We start from the raw sequence: 19,227 nt of genomic DNA, 5'->3' as shown, positions 1-19,227 counted from the left end.
TTTTTAAGTGAGCTTTGCCGCATTTACAACCTTTCTTGCCACAGTTAAGTGAATCACTGCAGTTCTTTTTTTTTTTTGTTTTGTTTACATTTATACCCCGCCCTTCTCCGAAGACTCAGGGCGGCTTACAATGTATAGGGCAATAGTCTCATTCTATTTGTATATATTTACAAAGTCAACTTATTGCCCCCCCCAACAATCTGGGTCCTCATTTTACCTACCTTATAAAGGATGGAAGGCTGAGTCAACCTTGGGCCGGGCTCGAACCTGCAGTAATTGCAGGCTTTGTGTTCTTAATAACAGGCCTTACCAGGCAGAGCTAAACCGGCCCTTAAATCAGTAACACGATTGTTAAGTGAATTTGGCTTCCCCGTTGACTTTGCTTGTCAGAAGATCATAAAATATAATCACATGATTCCGGGATGCTGCAGCTCTCATAAATATGAGTCAAGTGTCTGAATTTTGATCATGTGACCATGGGGAAGCTGCAATGATCATAGGTGTGAAGGTCGGTCATAAGCTACTTTTTTCAGCGCTATTGTAACTTTGGTCACTAAATGAACTGTTGTAAGTCAAGGACTTCCTGTATAGCTAGTTCATGGCATATACCTATCCATTCAACAACTGTTTAAAGTTTGGACAACACTGAAAAAATTAACTTACAAGGGTTCTCAAAGTTCCGGCCCTTGCAGTGCCCCGTGCTGACCTGATCAAAACGTGGCCACTTGGTGACTGACCCATATTTATGTCTGCTGCAGCATCTTCCTACCCCGCAGAAACTACCTCCATTTCAAGTCTCCCCATCCTCCAATTCCCTCCCCCCACAACGTCCCTGCCCTTTTTGGCTTACCTGCACAATATGGTCAAAATGAAGAGGCTGGTGTATTCTGCCTGTTTTCTTCAGATTGCCTCGCCTCTACTAGAGTTTGCTTCTGCTGCTGCCTCCCCATCCTTCTGGGCTCTTGGTGGGTCTGCCTTACTTAAGTAGTCTCAGCCTGACCTCAGCTACGTGACATGTCTACCCCTCAGGGAGGGCTTTGTGAAATCCAAAATTTTTCCCTACTGTAATTCTGTGGCTTGGTGGGCGTGGCAGAGGAAGGATACTGCAAAATCTCCATTCCCTCCCCTCCTGGGGGAAGGATATTTCAAAATCTCCATTCCCATCCCACTCTGGGGCCAGCCAGAGGTGGGATTTTTTGGTTCTCTGAACTACTCAAAATTTCCGCTACCGGTTCTCCAGAACCTGTCAGAACCTTCTGGATTTCACAACTGCTTTGTGCCAACCTATCCTGAATCTACCCTGGACCTACTCAGTGTCTGGGTGCAAAAATTCTGATGTGACTTGCTGCCCGCAGCAGCTTCTGCTTCTCCTCCTGGTTTGGCTTCTCCCTGCAAAGAGTCCTTCTGTTGGGGTTAGTGACTTCTTTTGGGGTGGCTCTATTTAGTGTGATGGGATTAAAGAAAGATAGAAAGATTATTGAAATAGCAAGTTCTTTCCCCACTTTCTTGTTTGTCTGAGCATAGCACGTATAACAAGTATTTATTTTACCATCTGAGCAGTTTTCAAGGCAATCTTAAAAGAATATTTTCTCTAAGTTAAAACATGAGGTAGTGGTCATTTTAACCAAAATAGGAATGCTAAGGTTGACTGAATGGTTAGGGAGGTATTCAATAAGACCACTCCTTCAGAAATTGTCACTAGTTATAAAGAGCAATCAAACAGAAGAGTCTTAAATATATGTAAATATATATATTTCTAATGGAGAATTCACTTTTTGTGACTGAAAGGGAAAAACATGGGAGACAATATGTTCTATATTTCCATCTAATTAACTGTACCTCTAACTCGGGTGAAATGCTCCCAGTTCGGACCAGATCACTTGATCTGGTAGCAATGACAGCAAGTGGTTCGGAGAACTAGTAGCAAAAATTCCTGCCCCCACCAGCTGATCCATGCGATCATCAGAGGTTGTTTTCTTTTTACTTTTAAAAGCATTTTTTCTTCTGCCAAAAAATGCTTTTAAAAGTTAAAAAAAAGTCTCTGATGATCGCGCGGCTCAGCTGGGATCGTCAGAACCCTTTAAAAGCTTTTTTTCTTCTGGCGATCCCAGCTTGGTTGCCTGATCATCAGAACCGTTTAAAAGCATGTTTTCTACAAGCTCTTTGGCCGAAGAAGTTGTAGAAAAAATGTTTTTAAAAGGTTCTGACGATCGGGCAACTCAGCTGGGATCATCAGAACCCTTTAAAAGCTTTTTTTCCTCTGGCGATCCCAGCTGAGCTGCCTGATCATAACAGGCTTTAAAAACATTTTTTACAACCTCTTTGGCCAAAAGAAAAGATGCTTTTAAAAGTTAAAAAAAAAAAAGTAGGCCACGCCTACCCAGTCACATTACACCTCCACCAAGCCACGCCCACAGAACCGGTAGTAACAAATTTTACATTTCACCCCTGCTCTAACTGTAATTGTCAGAACAACTTTCTCCATTTCCCTTTTCAAAATATGAATGTGAATGTTTCCACTTCCTTCTTCAAGATTTAAATGAAACACAGAATGACTGTTTAGACTAAGATATGCATTGCATTGTCAGTTGATATGAATCAATGCACTCATGCTATAATCTTTAATTTATTTTGATTATATTAAGTTTAAGGGCTGCTTGTTTCTATAATGAAGAGACACATGACCAGCAAAGAGAGGAGTCATTTTCTGTGAGGGTTTTTTGTGTGATGAAGGCATGGTCAAATGTAAGGCACACAACAGAGTAGGCCTGCACAACATGCCCCTCATAGGTTGCAACCTTGTGCAACTGCTGGTGATTTTTGGAAAATCATCAACACTTCCAAATGTTGCCACTCCAGGAAGGATCCAGTCCTGCAGCTGCCTAGAAATTGCAGCCACTTCCGCCCTGAAGTAGAAGCTGCCGAGAGCCTCCAGTGCCTCCCACACACTGTCAACTACGTCACTGCTGCCATTGAACATCTGATTAGGGCACAACTATTCCTTTGTGGCTTGCAGTGATTTTTAAGGTATTAATTTGTCCTTTGCCTGCTATGAGTTGCACAGGACTGTAACAAAGTGTTCCCAAGAGTACCTTATATAGATTCATCCAGTGAAATTTGAGAGTATCCCCATCTGATTCTTTTCTGATACTTCATCTATACTTTTTCACATAAATTTATACTTTTATAAATAACAACAGAAAGCCTTGATGTACCCTAAAGCCTAACAGAATTATTACAGCATACAAATATTTGTAGATTGCACTCCACCTCACCAGAGGCATGGATATAATTCTGTGAGAAGAGTATGATAACAACATAGCCGTACGATGGAAAAGAGAAAGAAGTGAATAGTAAAAGAAAGGCGAGAGAATTGCTTTTGATCAAACATGAAGCAATCAAGCATGAAGTAATTTTTATAGATATTATCTGACTGAATAATAATTACACATATAGTGTGATAAGAAATGTTGGTCTTTTTTTAATCCATCCAAAATGTTGTACATTTTAAGATGAATTCTACCTTGGATGTTTTGTTATGAAATGGTCACCCATAGAGCTTATGGTATTGAAAATTACTATCTTTACAGTACCACAACAGTGTAGCTTTGGCACAAAATATCATATACCTTTCTTAAGAGAAAATATATTTGTCTGAAGATTATGTTTATATATAGTGTCCTCACCTTAACTGCATTTTATTTATATTGGTGTTTTAAGTGTGATACTTAGCGACTATAAGCCACCCAACTTAATGCACATACATTAAAAGGATGGGCTATATGTTTTTAGGTACTTTGCTATTAAACATCTGAAACCTATACAAAATCTGCCCTAGACTTTTCTCTCTCTCAGTGCTACACAATTGACTTATTTCTAGCACAATATATTAGCATGGAACATCTTCAGTCATAATCCCTAGAGAGGTCAGGTTATAATAGCTATCTCAGACAGTCACTCTGAACTTAATGAGGGATACTAGCCAGATTAAAAGACCCACTGATGAAGAATTTAGGAATATGATGCGCTCTCTTGCTGGATTATTGCAGATAATAATTGGATTCTTGGAATTTACTGTAAACCTCACTACCTCTGAGATTGTACAGTCAAGAAAAAGCCTTTTAAAAATTCCCAGAAGATTTTTAAGGTCAATTTGTTATAAAAATAACATGAGTTAGGACACATTCCAGCATGACCTAGAAAGCTTTTGGATGAAATGCCATGGCATTTCATCAGTGTCAGTTTAAGTAGTTGAAAAAAAATCATAAAATTCAACCTCACAGTTTATAACTTTTTTTAATAATATATATTGCTAATTGTTTTTATGTAGAATAATATTATCTGAAATTTAAGCAATGAGCTTTTTACCAGAATTGTTTCAATTTTTAATGATATTATATTAAATTATATTAAAAAGTTTACTTGAATATCATGCATGTTAAATGCAGGTTAATTAGTCATGATTGTTTAAAAATTCAAGGTGTTGAATCCACTCAATGACGCAGAAAGGTATGTTGCAGATCACGTCAGTCAAAGAATTCTAACTGACAAAGAGACCCTTTTCTGCCATTGCCTGTGCATTATGAAATATCCTTCTTCCAGAGATGAGTTGTGCCCCCATTCTCCTGTCCTTCCATAAGGGAGTCAAAACCTGCTGTGCGGCCTTGTAGGGAGGGGCACAAAAGACCATACAACCATGGGACAGGTTGCTGCCATGAGAGGCCTCTCTTTGCTTTTATTAACCTTGATTTGCCAATTTTAATAGGATTAAATGGCCTTCTTAAATTTTATGTCTCTTTGAAATTGTTACAATTTTATACTGTTATAATTTTAGAATTTTTAATCTTAAATCAACTTTAATATTTTAATTTTATAGTTTTATATGATGATATTATAAGAATCCTTCCTTGAGCGAGATGGCCGTCTAGGAACACATATTATAAATATAAATAAATATGTGTATAATGCTATATAAGAACTACAGATGCTTTTGATTGTTTTGCTCTTGAGTAGAACACTAAAAACACTAACCACGCTTCATTTGTAAAATGTCCCTTAAGCCTAAGAATACCAGACAAATACAGTGCTAGTTCACAATTTTGCATCACTTTTCAGTCATAAGGATTTACAGAGAGAAACCTTTTCCCATCCTAAATGTATTTGGATTTAGAAGTCAATCACAAGTTATACATAACAACCATAAAGAAATCTGAGAAATATAGAAGTAATTGTCTTAAAACACCATTCTCCCAGACACAAACGGTAACATTTTGTTTTTAGTATTTTAATCAGCTTTAATACCAAGAAATATTCATTTTTATCATTATCTCTATTCTTTTTGTTATTGTTGCTGTTCTATTGCACTTTTCTTTTCTTTTTCAGTTGTATTGTACCTTTTCTCGAAGTGCTGAAATACTTAAGTTCAGAATGCAGAAAAAGATTGAAAACACAAGCTATTTTTAAAAAATGAAAGAGTTTAAATGTTAACACAAACCAACTTGTATGTTATAACTATAACCCATTATTTGCATTTTAATTGCTAGCATGTTATTGAAGACAGGAAACAACCAGGCTGTGTTTTGTTTATATGTAATGATTATTGTGGGAAACGGATATGGCATATAATAGAGATAGATCCACCCACATGCTTTACAGACAACCATGGATAGAATTCAACACCCAGGATGTGTAATAGATTCCAAAGATTTCCTTTTCTTGACAAGTTCAGCCCAACCTGAAATAGTTTGAATCTTCTAATTCTCTGAAACTTACAGTAATTACATAGAGAAATCCTTAGTAAATGTGTGATTCGTAAGTGGGCTTCACAGCAGGAATAAATACTGAAGACTGTGGCTGTAACTGGAAAAGTGACACCCTTTAGAAAAGGAGTAAAAAAAAGGTTGTATTGTACCAGGATCCTCACTCACCACTGAAAAAAACAACCAATTTATCTTTTAGTCATAAACAAAGCAACTGGCCAATCAACATAATTTTGTTCATTACCTTGGATGTCAGTTTAAGCAAATACCTTTTAATATTTAGTGTATGAACATTTAAATTCCTATAAAGGTAGAATATTTTACATGCCATTTCCTGCATGGAAAGTGATGAGAATTTTATTTACTTTTGAATAAATTGCTTTGATAAAAACAATAGTACAGTATAGTACTTCTGATAGTGAAGTACTTTGTTAGGCTTGTTGTTGAGTTCAGTTCAATGCACAGTTCTTTTAAAGTAACAGAATGTATTAATTTTCTATCTTTAAGCCTGACAAAGAAGGGGTAAAAATCTATAGTTCAGTTCTATAGCTTACTTAGTCAACATTTTCTTTTACTTAAAACAAAAAGTTAATAACAGTTCAAGAATACTGTTGTAGTTGTGGCAACTTAAGTCTGAAAATCTCCTGGAGATCAGCAAGTTGGAAAATCAATAAAACATAAAAGTTTTGTCTGATAAATACACAGCCATCAATAAAATAAAATATTGTTCCATTATTTATTCTGATAATAATCAAAAATAGTGCCTGGTTGCCAATATTAAAAATAATTTTTAATAGACAACTATTTGAGAATCAGCTCATTTGGTCTGATATTTTATGAAAAAGACATTTTCAAAGTGTCGTGCAACAAAACTGAAGCACTATGCAGGTTAGAAAGAAATGCTAGGGATTCAATTAGAGACTTTTTTATATTCAGATCTGCAAATTACAGGGCATGTATTCCTGCCAAAACTAGGTGGGTAAATTACATAAGGGCTGTATGTTTCATTAGTTCATAATTATTTCTTAGCTTGGCTTCAACTCTAAACAATATTCTACAGGCAGAAGCACTGTTTGATATATGTTTCTATGCAGTTTTAGATATTATTTAACCTATAGACAGAATCATTTAGCTGAAAACAGCAAAAACACCAAATCTATAGCACTATACATGTCACTTATGTAACTGCACCCAGAACAAAACTCTGTTTTGAAACCAGTGTAGTATATTTGTCTCATATTCATAACTATAGTGATAGATCCAAAAGACAAAAATGTCGTTGTCTTTTGTCATCCCAGACATTATAATTCTTAATTTTGTGGGTGAGGTGGATGTTTCCATTAACAGGACAGGAATTTAACCTTAACCCACCACTGGTCTGAACCTTAGTAACATAGGGTACCTGGAATCTTGATTAAGAGCACTCTGTTAGATAAGAACATACAGTGCACCGCGGAATTGTTGCCCCTGAGGTATTCTACTCAAGAAGCACAACCAGGAGTACTAGTACTATATTTGTTGTTAAGGTTATATTAACCAAATCTTGCAAGACTGAAATTATTTCTCCCTTTCCTTCCTTTTACTCTCTAGAAAGCTAGGGAGGGTCTGTTCTGAAACATTTTCCATGCCATCTTTTCTTTGCCTGGTAGGCAAAGACATATTTTACATGCTGATTGTCCCATCTGCAGCCCTCCCTTCATTCTCCCAAGGTCATTCCACTTAAATATTGAGCTGCAGAATTTCCAGCTATTCTCTGAATTGGATGAATTTTCATAAGTACATTTTATGCTGATACATTTCTATTAAGTGTGCAGCTAAATAATCTGATATTCTTTTAAATCAATGACTAATGTTACAGAAAGAAAAGAAGTTTACAATAGCAAAATAACAGGATTTGTATTAGAATTGGGTATTTAAGCCATTAGTTTGAATGTCGGTAATTCTAAATATCGTTTGCTCCCTGTATTGATTTAACACAGCCTTATTCATATACTGTATATGATCTATTTGCAGCTAGCGCATTTCACAGATGTAACTGAGTCACTCGATTTTCTAAAACTTTCTTCCTACTATAGAATCAGTCATTTTTCAGTGTGCATCTGTGTCAGTTTATAAATATCTAGAGCCATTTCAAAATGAATATTTCATAAACATTTGCTTACATAGTCTACATCTCACTGGCCTTGATTGGGCTCACACATTTTATTTTGAAGTTCAACCATAATTATATGTGCTTGCAAGATAGGATAGACTCAGTCCAAGAGTTCATTTTCTAAATGCCTTTCCTGCCCTCTAGCTGTTGGCTTGGTTTTTACAGCCCAGGTCAGGGAGAATAAAAAAGAACAATTCTAACGAAAAAAGCGTAATATGTTAATAAGAAATACTTCTTTCCTTCAGAAAGAAAGTCAACTGAGTGTATAGCAAGTATGAAAAAGGTAAATTCCATGATTTGGATCACCAGGAAGTAAACTGAAAATTAAACTGCCCACACTGTAATGCTATACGTACAAATTTTTATTAATATTAATAATAATAATAATAATAATAATAATAATAATAATAATAATAATAATAATAATAATAATAATATTTTAATTTGTATACTGCCCTTCTCCCGAAGGACTCAGGGCGGTTTACAGCCAAAATAAAATACAGCAAAAACACATACAATACTAAAAACAGACATTAAAAAACTTATTAAATTTGGCTCAATTTTAAAATACAATCAAACCCTAAAAAATTAATAAAAATTAAAACCCATAAAATCAGCTAAAAAAAATAAAATTCAAGCCAGTCCTGCAAGATGGAATAGATAAGTCTTAGGTTCACGGCGAAAGGTCCGAAGGTCTGGTATTTGTCAAAGTCCAGGGGGAAGTTCGTTCCACAGGGTAGGAGCCCCCACAGAGAAGGCCCTTCCCCTGGGGGCCGCCAGTCGACATTGCTTGGCTGGCGGCACCCTAAGGAGTCCCTCTCTGTGAGAACGCACAGATCGCTGGGAGATACAAGTTGGCAGTAGACAGTCCCGTAAGTATCCTGGTCCTAAGCCATGGAGCGCTTTAAAGGTGGTAACTAATACCTTGAAGCACACCCGGAAGACAACAGGCAGCCAGTGCAGTCTGCGCAGGATGGGTGTTACATGGGAGCTCCAAACCGCTCCCTCTATCACCCGCGCAGCTGCATTCTGGACTAACTGGAGCCTCCGGGTGCTCTTCAAGGGGAGCCCCTGCAATTACATTGCAGTAATCCAAGTGAGAACTTTGATATAGTTATGGTGAGATGCCTCAAATAATCAGTCATAGGAGCTCTTCACAGTGACACAGGCTTTGAACTTCACTAACTGTATATAGAACCTGTTTTAGAAGATACAGAATATGAGAAGTGGAGTCAAATTACTTAAAGGGAGATATGGTGTTAGGAGTTTTTAAACTGTTGTGTAGAGGAGAAATATGGAATATAGAGGAGCACGGTAGAATGGGCTACATATATATTTTAGCTAAGCCATATGACATCCATAGGCTGGGCTTTATTTATAGATATTAATGGTGCCCACTTTGCAAAATACTTACAGACTGTGGTCTTCAGAAAAGAAATAATAAATACAGATAGTAACTTGAGGGAGCTGCCCTTCTTCTCGCCCCTGGAGTATATTTAGTTAAATAAAATCCCACAATAGCTATTCTTAAAACATTCTTTCAGTTGTTCTGGGTTTAGAAATTTTAAAGAAATGCATTGGTGGGATACAGGTCCTCTTCAAAGACAACGGTACTGAAAAAAAATGACTTATGACCAGTTCTGACACTTAACACTGTAACAGCATCCTTATAGTTACATTTATTTATTTATTTATTTATTTTTCAAATTTTTATACCACCCTTCTCCGAAGACTCAGGGCGGTGTACAGCAAATAAAACACCAATAATCCTAAAAATTTTAAAATACAATATCCAGTTTAAAAATCTAATTCGATCGCTGTATGTTAAAAATATTAAGTAAGAAAATTACAAAATAGAATAAAACCCCTGTTAAAAGTCCACTAAAAACCCACACTATTAAAATCAATCCGGCCAGCCCCGCTTGGTGAAAAAAGAAGGTCTTGAGCTCGCGCTTAAAGGTCCGAAGATCAGGGATAAGACAGAGTCCCACCGGCAGATCGTTCCACAAGGCTGGAGCCCCCACAGAGAACGCTCTTCCCCTGGGGCCGCCAGCCAACATTGGTTGGCCGACGGCACCCTAAGGAGGCCCTCCCTGTGAGAGCGGACTGGATGCACCGGACAATGGGAGGTAACTGGCGGCAGCAGGCGGTCCCGTAAGTATCCCGGTCCCATGCTATGGAGTGCTTTAAAAGTGATAACCAGCACCTTGAAGCGCACCCGGAAGACCACCAGCAATCAGTGCAGCCTGCGCAGGAGAGGTGTTACATGGGAGCTACGAGGTGCTCCCTCAATCCCCCGCGCAGCCGCATTCTGTACCAGTTGGAGCCTCCGGGTGCTCTTCAAGGTGCCCCATGTAGAGAGCATTACAGTAATCCAGCCGTGAGGTAACGAGGGCGTGAGTGACTGTGCATAACGAGTCCCGATCCAGGAAAGGGCGCAATTGGCAAATCAGGCGAACCTGATGAAAACTCCCCTGGCGACGGCCGTCAGATGGTCTTCTAAAGACAGCCGTGCATCCAGGAGAATGCCTAAATTGCGCACCGATTCCCTGGGGGCTAACGATTCGCCCCCCCACAGTCAGCAATGGGGTTAGCTGGTATCCACAGCCACTCCATCTTGGATGGGTTGATTTGGAGTCTGTTCGTCCCCAGACCCGAACGGCCTCAAGACACCAAGCCATCACATCGACGGCTTCGTTGGGGTGGTTCGGTGTGGAAATGTACAGCTGAGTATCATCAGCGTACAGCTGACAACTCACCCCGAAACCACGAATGAACTCCCCCAGCGGCTTCATATAGATGTTGAACAGGAGAGGCGAGAGAATCGACCCCTTCAGCACCCCACAAGTGAGTTGCCTAGCAGTCGATATCTGCCCCCCTGTTAACACCGTCTGCGAACGGTCGGAGAGGTAGGAGGAGAACCACCGCAAAACGGTGCCTCCCACCCCCAAACCCCCCAACCCTCGCAGCAAGATACCATGGTCGGTGGTATCAAACGCCGCTGACAAATCCAATAGGACAAGAACAGAGGAACAGCCTCTGTCCCGTGCCCTCCAGAGATCATCAACCAACGCGACCAAAGCCGTCTCCTTGCTGTACCCAGGCCTGAAGACGGACTGGCACGAGTCTAGATAAACAGTTTCATCCAGGTACCGGAGAAGCTGCCATGCCACCATACTCTCAACAACCTTCGCTAAAAAGACGGGAGACGGGACGATAATTAGCCAAAATAGCCAGGTCCAGGAAGGCTTCTTGAGGAGGGGCCTCACCACCGCCTCTTTCAAGGCGGCTGGAAAGACTCCCTCCATCAAAGAAGCACTGGTAATTCCCTGGAGCCAGCCTCGTGTAACCTCCTGAGTGGCCAGCACCAGCCAGGAGGGACACAGGTCCAATAAACATGTGGTGGCATTCAACCTCCCCAGTATCCTGTCCATGATCAGATGCTTGTATGTATTTACAATGGTTACAGCATTCCAGGATCATGGGAATGTCCTCTGCTTCTGGGGAGCTAGGGAGGATGTCCAGGATCATAGGAATGTCCTCTGCCCCTAGGGAGCTTCTGACAAGCAAAATCAAGAATCCTGGGGGGTCATATTCCTTAACAATCAGATGATTCACTTAACAACTATAAAGATTGGCTTGACAACAATAAAAGGTCATAAAATGGGACATGACTCACTTAACAACTGCCTTCCTGATAAGTGAAAATATTGGGCTTAATTGTGGTCGCAAGTCAAGGACTACCTGTAGAAAATCCAAAAGATTTATTGTATACAGGTATTATTGTATGTATGCGTGCATTTGCTTACTTTACTAGGGTTATTTTGGCGTTTAGAAGACTATGGTGGAGTCTGCTGTTGCTCTTAGATCTTTCTGTTCAGTAGAGATGGATGGAAACGGCTCTGATTTGAAGGAGTTTGCCAACAGATGCTTCTGGGCATTCAAGCTCCTCTTATTCTCTCTCCATGTCTAAATTTGTACTGTGTATTATAGCATTGTCTGCACAGTGATGTTCTTTTTTTAATTTCCAGAGAGAAAAGCAAAATCAACAGAGTTTAGTGAACCATAAATATTATGGCTTAAGCTTTCATGAATTCAAGCCAAAACATCTCTTGCTCTAATATTTTTTAAAATTATATATAAATTTTGTTTTAAACTAAACCTATTGCTGCCTGCCATAAAAAAAAAAATATTCCAGCCAAGGATGGCAAAAGTTTTTTTTAATTACTATTAGATCTATGAGACTTTCCCCAATTTTCAATCTCATTCTTAATATTTTTATAAGGATTGCCTGTTCCCCTTGGATTCCCAAAATGATCGGTTTTCAATTTATTATTCATTTTAGCTTTCATTCCAATCCTGCTTTAATGATCAGTTATTTTGAAGCATGCGTTTATATTTATAAACTCTATATTTATAAACTCTATGTACTCTTTCACATGCTATCTGGAGGATAGGTGTTACAAAATTAATGTTACAATGTTCAGAATTCAAGAACTGAACCTGAACTCCTAAATACTAGGATAGAAGATTAAATCTAATCTTAACATAAATTTCCCTCCCCACCTTCCAAATCTGCTTCAGAGAAATAATTATTGTATGTTCTGGGAAGCTACTTCTGGGAATTTTCTGAGTCAAAATGTAACACATTTACAGTAGTAATTAGCATAACTAGCCATTTGATTTCTTTATATTGTTTTTAATTCTCTAATTGATTTTCAGCTTGCAAAATACAATTCTAAACATTTATTTCAAAGTAAAATTATTTTTGAAAACAATAAACTGAAAAAACCTACACTTTTAAAATATTTGGGTAGAAGGAGCTAAATTGTATTTAACTCCCATTTAAAGACTTGTGTCGCGTTCTATTAAAGAAAATTTCAATCATTCTCTCTGTCAACTTGTGAAGCTTCCCTAACCTGCTCCTGAGTTGCCATAGGCAGCGGGATGGGGAATCGAGCCACACAGCTGCATCAAGGAACTTGCACCTAGTCAAAACAACTCACATCCTAGCCGGCCAAAGTCAAGGCCATCTCCACAGAAACCAGTAACGGCCAGAGGGAGTGAATTCTACGACCCGCGAAATTGTTTCATTGGGGAATGTGACTGATGACACACGTTGGTGGGAGGGGGAAACAGGGTCAGAGACAAGGCACAAATTGAGTGGGGTCAGAGCTGGCTTCACTAGGTCCATGCCAACATGGATTATAATAAACAACTGGATTTTTCTTGAAAATGGGCTTGAGGCTCCTGCTTTTATTAGGACATCGGTTGGAACTCTGACACTCTGATTTATAATTGATTTTCCTATTTAAAATAGGATTGATACTAATCAATCTTGCTTTCATAGGTGTAATCTATGCATTGGTTTTTCTGAGATGCAATTTATGATAATTAGAAGAAGAAAATATACAATGGTGTATGCAAAGCAGATTGATTTTGAAATGTTTAATGTTTAATGTTTAATGTTGAAGTGGAACTATCTGATTGTAATCTGTTGTAGTTACTTGGCTTCCTGCATTAAAACATTCTTTGGTAATTTTGCATATTAAATAACAAGCATTGCTTCTAAATGTTATATTAGGATGATAGGTTCTTTAAATAAATTCGGAATAAGTACTGCTATCTTTCAATTAACCATTTCTGTGTATTGCTTACTAAGCAGAAATGGTTTACTTTCCAAATAAAGTTTGGCCTATTCCACCTATATTTAGGCATTTGAACAAATAGAAGCAGGAATGACAAAAATGCCTCCTATCTTTATAGATCTATAAATCTATACTTAGATTTATATGTTTTAACTTTTTTACAATTTATTATTTAAAATTACTAAATCATTTTGTGCAGGAAAATAATATAATATTGTCAGTGTACTAACTGGAGCAAATTTAGTTAGCAATATTGTATCCACATATACTGGAATATTTGCAGCATTTTAAACACTAAAATACATTTTATCACCAAAATTACCTTTCAAAAGCTTTTTAAAAAATGGTCTCAATAATATAATATTAAATCTCAATAAAATCTTAGAAGATGGATAATGAATAAGTTGGATGAATTGGGTGAAAAGAAGCAATTACTGGGGTTTACCTGAAACAGCAAAAGACTGGTCAATATCCAACTATTCATCCATGCAGTTACCAAAAGATGTGGCATCTAACTTACAAATATTTTTAATCGCTCTGATTTAAATCCCCTTTTTTGTTGTTTTATATTTATTGTTTAATTATATTTTGTTATCTGTAAGCTAATTTGAATGTGTTTACAAAAGAAAGCAGGGTGCAATGTTTATAATAAATGAGCAAAGTGCTTTAAAAAAATAAAATATATTCATCTAATCTGGTTCCTGGAAAGCAGGCACAAAGCTACCCTTTCCAGTTATTGTCATCATTACATTTATAATCATACTTATCATTCAGGATTTCCCAACTCCATGTTCTGGAAAAACTCAAGGAATGCAATACTGAATAACAGTGTCTGTTTTGTTCTTTTCCAGAGTGGATGAATACTAATTGATGTAAATTTACTCTCTGCAAATTATGAATTTTATGTTTTAATAATACGATCATGAAAATTTATTTTATTGCTGAGGCATTTAAAAAAGAGAGAGAACAAGGATGATTATCTCAATAATAAAGCACAGATTTTGAATGTAAAAAAATTAAGTGCCTAGCTAGTATATCCAGAAGTAGGTAATAAAATCTCATGTCTGAATTCTCAGAGCACAACTACTAATTATTTATTATACGTAATAGCAAAAATGGCTTGGTGTCCATTTCTTTTTACACAAGAGGGCAGCAAAAACCATCTCAGCATTTCAGGTTGTGCTCTACAAATGCCATAAGAACAACTCTTAACAAAAAAAAAAGCTTTCTTCTGAATTTACATTAGGAAATAGAATATCCCAAGCAAAAAGGTAAGCTTTATAATATTTACTAATCAGTACACTACAGAAACATATATCTTAATTCTTAACAAAGTATGAATTCTATTTTTAAAAAAATTCTAATAGAGTAGGGATAATGTTTTTCTTATTTAAACCATCACCACTTTTATATATTCTTTTAGAACTTTTCAGTTCTAAAAGAAAGATACAATATTGAAAAGATGCAATAACAACAAATTCAACTTTGAATCTGCTTGAAAAATAGCTGAAAACAACAAGAAATTGTGGTATCTAGGATACTTGGAACCTATATAATAGGTATAGAAGAATAGTGTGATATTCTAAGAAAAGAAGAATTATCACTAATAATTTGATGAGTAATATTAGTGAACAGAACATATTTTAAAATATATTTTCTTGTAGGGTTTATACTTTCTCTGAAGGGAGAAATTCAGAAATGATTTGGAATAGCAACAGTAGCTTGGGCTCCATAATACCTTAGTTATTTAGTGATCCATTTGTTAAATGTGAAATGATTAGTTATTATAATCACTTTTAAATATGGTTTCTTACACAAGAGGCTTACTTTCAACATTAAGCTTAACAAGTCTTTTATTGTAATTCATTAATAAAATCTGTACTGGCAAATTACCAAAATCAAGGCAAGTGGCAGATAATTCCATTCCTTATAAGATCATTATTACATTTTATTATGTCATAACATTGTCTTTAGACTGTCACACAAGAAATCATATATATAAAATATATTCTGCCAGAGAACTTATTGCAATAGTAATAATAAGGGAGTCCAGTTATTTGTAGGAAATAAATGCAGTCTAGTAAAATATATTCTTGTTGAAAAACTGTCATAATTCCATTTATGATTTCCTTTCCTGTAGCTGCAAGTTTGAAGAAAACACTACAAATAAATTTTGTGCAGTTTCTTCTTTACAAGTTTTACTTAGTTTGTACAGAAGAATGACAAATGTCAATGAGATTTAAAATAGATATTTGCACACATATACAGTGTATCTGTGTCTATCTATAGTATATCTGTTTCTGAAATACAAACAATGCATCAGAAATCTAGCCATATCATAGAAAAGTTCTGATATATTTCGTGTTTTCAGTAGATTATGCTTTGCATGCTTTGAAAATTGTTCAAAAGAAATGCTTGAGACTTTGAACACAGCTCTTTTTGTTATTCATTAAAACAGTCGAGATATTTTCAAATTTCCATTGCTCCAAGGAATCCCTTCATTAAAATTAATGTGACCCTTAAAACATATTTGAGATTTGTAATTAAATATTCCTAAATAAATCTTAAATATCTTCCACCAAAACAGGATTTGGAAGTATTTAACTATGCATATTATAAACTGTTCTATTAGTTAGCTGTAAAAACAGTATTATTAATATATTAATAAATATATTTTTCAGAACAATAATTTAATCTTGTGTTCCATATAGCAAAGTGTAGAGGTTTAAAGTGAAAAAAAAGAACATTTCGTATTTCCACATATTGATGACCAGGCAGAACCTAAGGGTAGGGTCAAACGCATGATCAGTTTGGAGTCTGTGCTCCAAAAACAGGCCCAAGTCAACCCCCCCCCCACAATTGAAATCCGTTGACTTCTCTGGCACCAATTTGCCTTGACTATTAGTAGTTCAGATTCTTGCATACAGGCAGCATTAAGTAAATTTACAGTACTTTTGAACTGTATCCTGGTTTCTGACTTCTTGCACTTGACATTAGCTTGATTACATACTTGCTTTTTATTATATTCATTTTATATATATTATAATATTTTATTATATTGTTATATTTAATTTTATATATGATATTATTTGGTTATATACTTCTGAACACTTCATTGAAAAGAAACATTGCTATTTGGTATTTAACTCTAAATAAATAAGTAATTAGGAAGATGATAGGATGGATAAATAGATGGATGATGTGATGTGATGTGATGTGATATATAACTTTTGCTCCCTTATTGAATGTAGTGATATTATGATATTATAATAAGGTTAGGCTATTCATAAATCTGTATTTATTCTACCAGAAGTCCATTCTGTTAAACCATTTAAAATTAGTAGTTGCTATTATTTGAAGATAAGCATATTCAAATATGCTTTTACCATTATTGATTTATCTTGCATAGAATAGAATAGAATAGAATAGAATAGAATTTTTTTATTGGCCAAGTGTGATTGGACACACAAGGAATTTGTCTTGGTGCATATGCTCTCAGTGTACATAAAAGAAAAGATACGTTCATCAAGGTACAACATTTACAACACAATTGATGATCAATATATCAATATAAATCATAAGGATTGCCTTAAGGATAGTAGTGGTAAATAACATTTTCCCATTTTGTATGTTTAATATTCCATCTTCTTCATTTTCATGTTCAATATATTAAATGAATATATTTTAATATAGCTAAAAATTACCCAAAACAGAATGCTGGGAATAATTAAGAACTGTACAATGAATATGGCACTTAATTTTGTAATCTCAGTAGATGAACATTTCAAAAGTTAGTAACATTTTAGTTGTCTAAATTTCTAAACTAGAAGTTGAGGAGTATGCGTTAACACAATACCAAGAATGATTTTTAATCCTAAAGGATGAAAAATATATTTTTCCATTTTAGTGTTTAGTTAATCTGGGTATAATTAGATCTGGAATTTCATTTTGTTAGCTAAACCCAAATGAAATAATTTGGTTTCTGTATTAATGTTTAATTTAAAAATGAATCATGTGAAACAAGATGCCAGAGATTAATTGATTAATTCAATCAATCAGAAATAATATTACTCTAAGAATATTATTTAATCCTAATTGAATATAGTGCTTTGTAACTATGCATATTGCTCAGATTTTTAGAATGCTGCACGCTGCTAGCCAAAAATGGAATTCATACCCAGGGATAGGCTGCTGGGGATTCGTAGGGGTTTGGGAGAACCTTTAGCTAAGATTCTGTGCAGTTCAGAGAACCCCCAAATCCCATTCCTGGCTGGGTCTGCCCACTCCAACCCATCCCTCCCAGGATTCCCCATGCAGCCCATTTTGGAGGCAGGTAAGTGCAGGGCGCGTGCTGAGGCTCGGGGAGGGAGCCTCCGGAGCCTGGGGAGTGCAAAAACACCCCCCCTGCTGTGGTGCAGGATGCCAACTAGGCCACGCCCATCATGGCCACTCCCACCCAGCAACCAGGCAGAGAACCCCTTGCTAAAATTTTTGAAGCCCACCCCTGTTCATATCCCTATGCTTTTTGTCATATAGCCAGAAAGTTAGATACTTTAATCTGTGATACATTTGAAAAAATACTAGAACAGAACAATGGATGATGTCTATAAAATGAAACTTAATAAAAGTGCATTAGTTTGTTTTTTCTTTCTTTCCCAGTGTGGTAGTAACTATATGTATCTTTTTTAAAAAAAAGTAAAATTAAATAGTGTGCTTACATTGGTCCTCTTTTTTAAAATAAAGTTTGATTTTGTTATCTCTGATGGGATTGATCTGTTTCCCAATGAAAGAGGGGAAGCATGATCCTTAATCATATGTGTTACATATGAGAGCCATGGTACGAAGTGGTTAGAATGCAGTACTGCAGGCTTCTTCTCTGACTGCCAGCTACCAGCAGTTCAGCAGTTTGAATCTCACCAGGCTCAAGGTTGACTCAGCCTCCCAAGGTTGGTAAAATGAGGACCCAGATTGTTGGGGGCAATATGCTGACTCTATAAACCGCTTAGAGGGGGCTGTAAAACACTGTAAAACGGTACATAAGTCTAAGTGCTTTTGCTATTGCTACATAGATATAAGGTTGCACTTTTGAAATTATGTCACTTTTTTGCATTTCAATTTTAAATCATTAAAAAAAGGGCATCAAATTAGATTTCTTTTAAAAGATAGTGTCAGCCCTCTGAGGTAGGACCAGGAAACAGTACAACATCTACTTTATTAATATAGGCTATAGGAATAGAGTTTCTCCTTCCACCACTCTTAAACACAGGAAAGTCTCAAGGCACGGCAGTCTTGACTTTCTCCATTTCTTCCTGTCTCTCCAAGCAAAAGAATGTTTTTGTAAGGGCTGCCTCATATTTATATCATGGATATTCCTGTACAAATAAGGGTAGGAAGCAATATGCTATGCCAAGGCAGCAGACAGGATCTCAGTGCAAAGGGCTTCTGGAAAAGGAAATTCGAGAACTCAAACATACTAGCCTTTGGGCTTGATTATTTCACTATAAGTCCATAATTCAAAGTATAATAGATTATTAATAATACTAAAAGTCAAATTTTCACAATAGACAGATGGATAGAAATAGGTTAAACTCATTCAACAAATTCAATGATTCAGTTAAATATGTAAAGGAAGTCATCACTTGTTGGTTGCTTACTGACTATTCAAAGT

At 36.4% G+C, this 19,227-nt stretch overlaps 1 protein-coding gene across 1 annotated transcript in view; it reads left to right on the top strand.

The window, feature by feature from the left end:
* The window catches only part of SYN2 (synapsin II), a 118,846-nt gene that overhangs the window by 27,312 nt on the left and 72,307 nt on the right, over nt 1-19,227 (top strand). The gene's annotated exons all lie outside the window — the stretch shown is intronic.

Source organism: Ahaetulla prasina, chromosome 2 (genome assembly GCF_028640845.1).
Source record: "Ahaetulla prasina isolate Xishuangbanna chromosome 2, ASM2864084v1, whole genome shotgun sequence".
Lineage (NCBI taxonomy): Eukaryota > Metazoa > Chordata > Lepidosauria > Squamata > Colubridae > Ahaetulla > Ahaetulla prasina.
The sequence above is the reverse complement of the archived record's forward strand: the minus strand, read 5'-3'. Positions and strand labels throughout refer to the sequence as shown.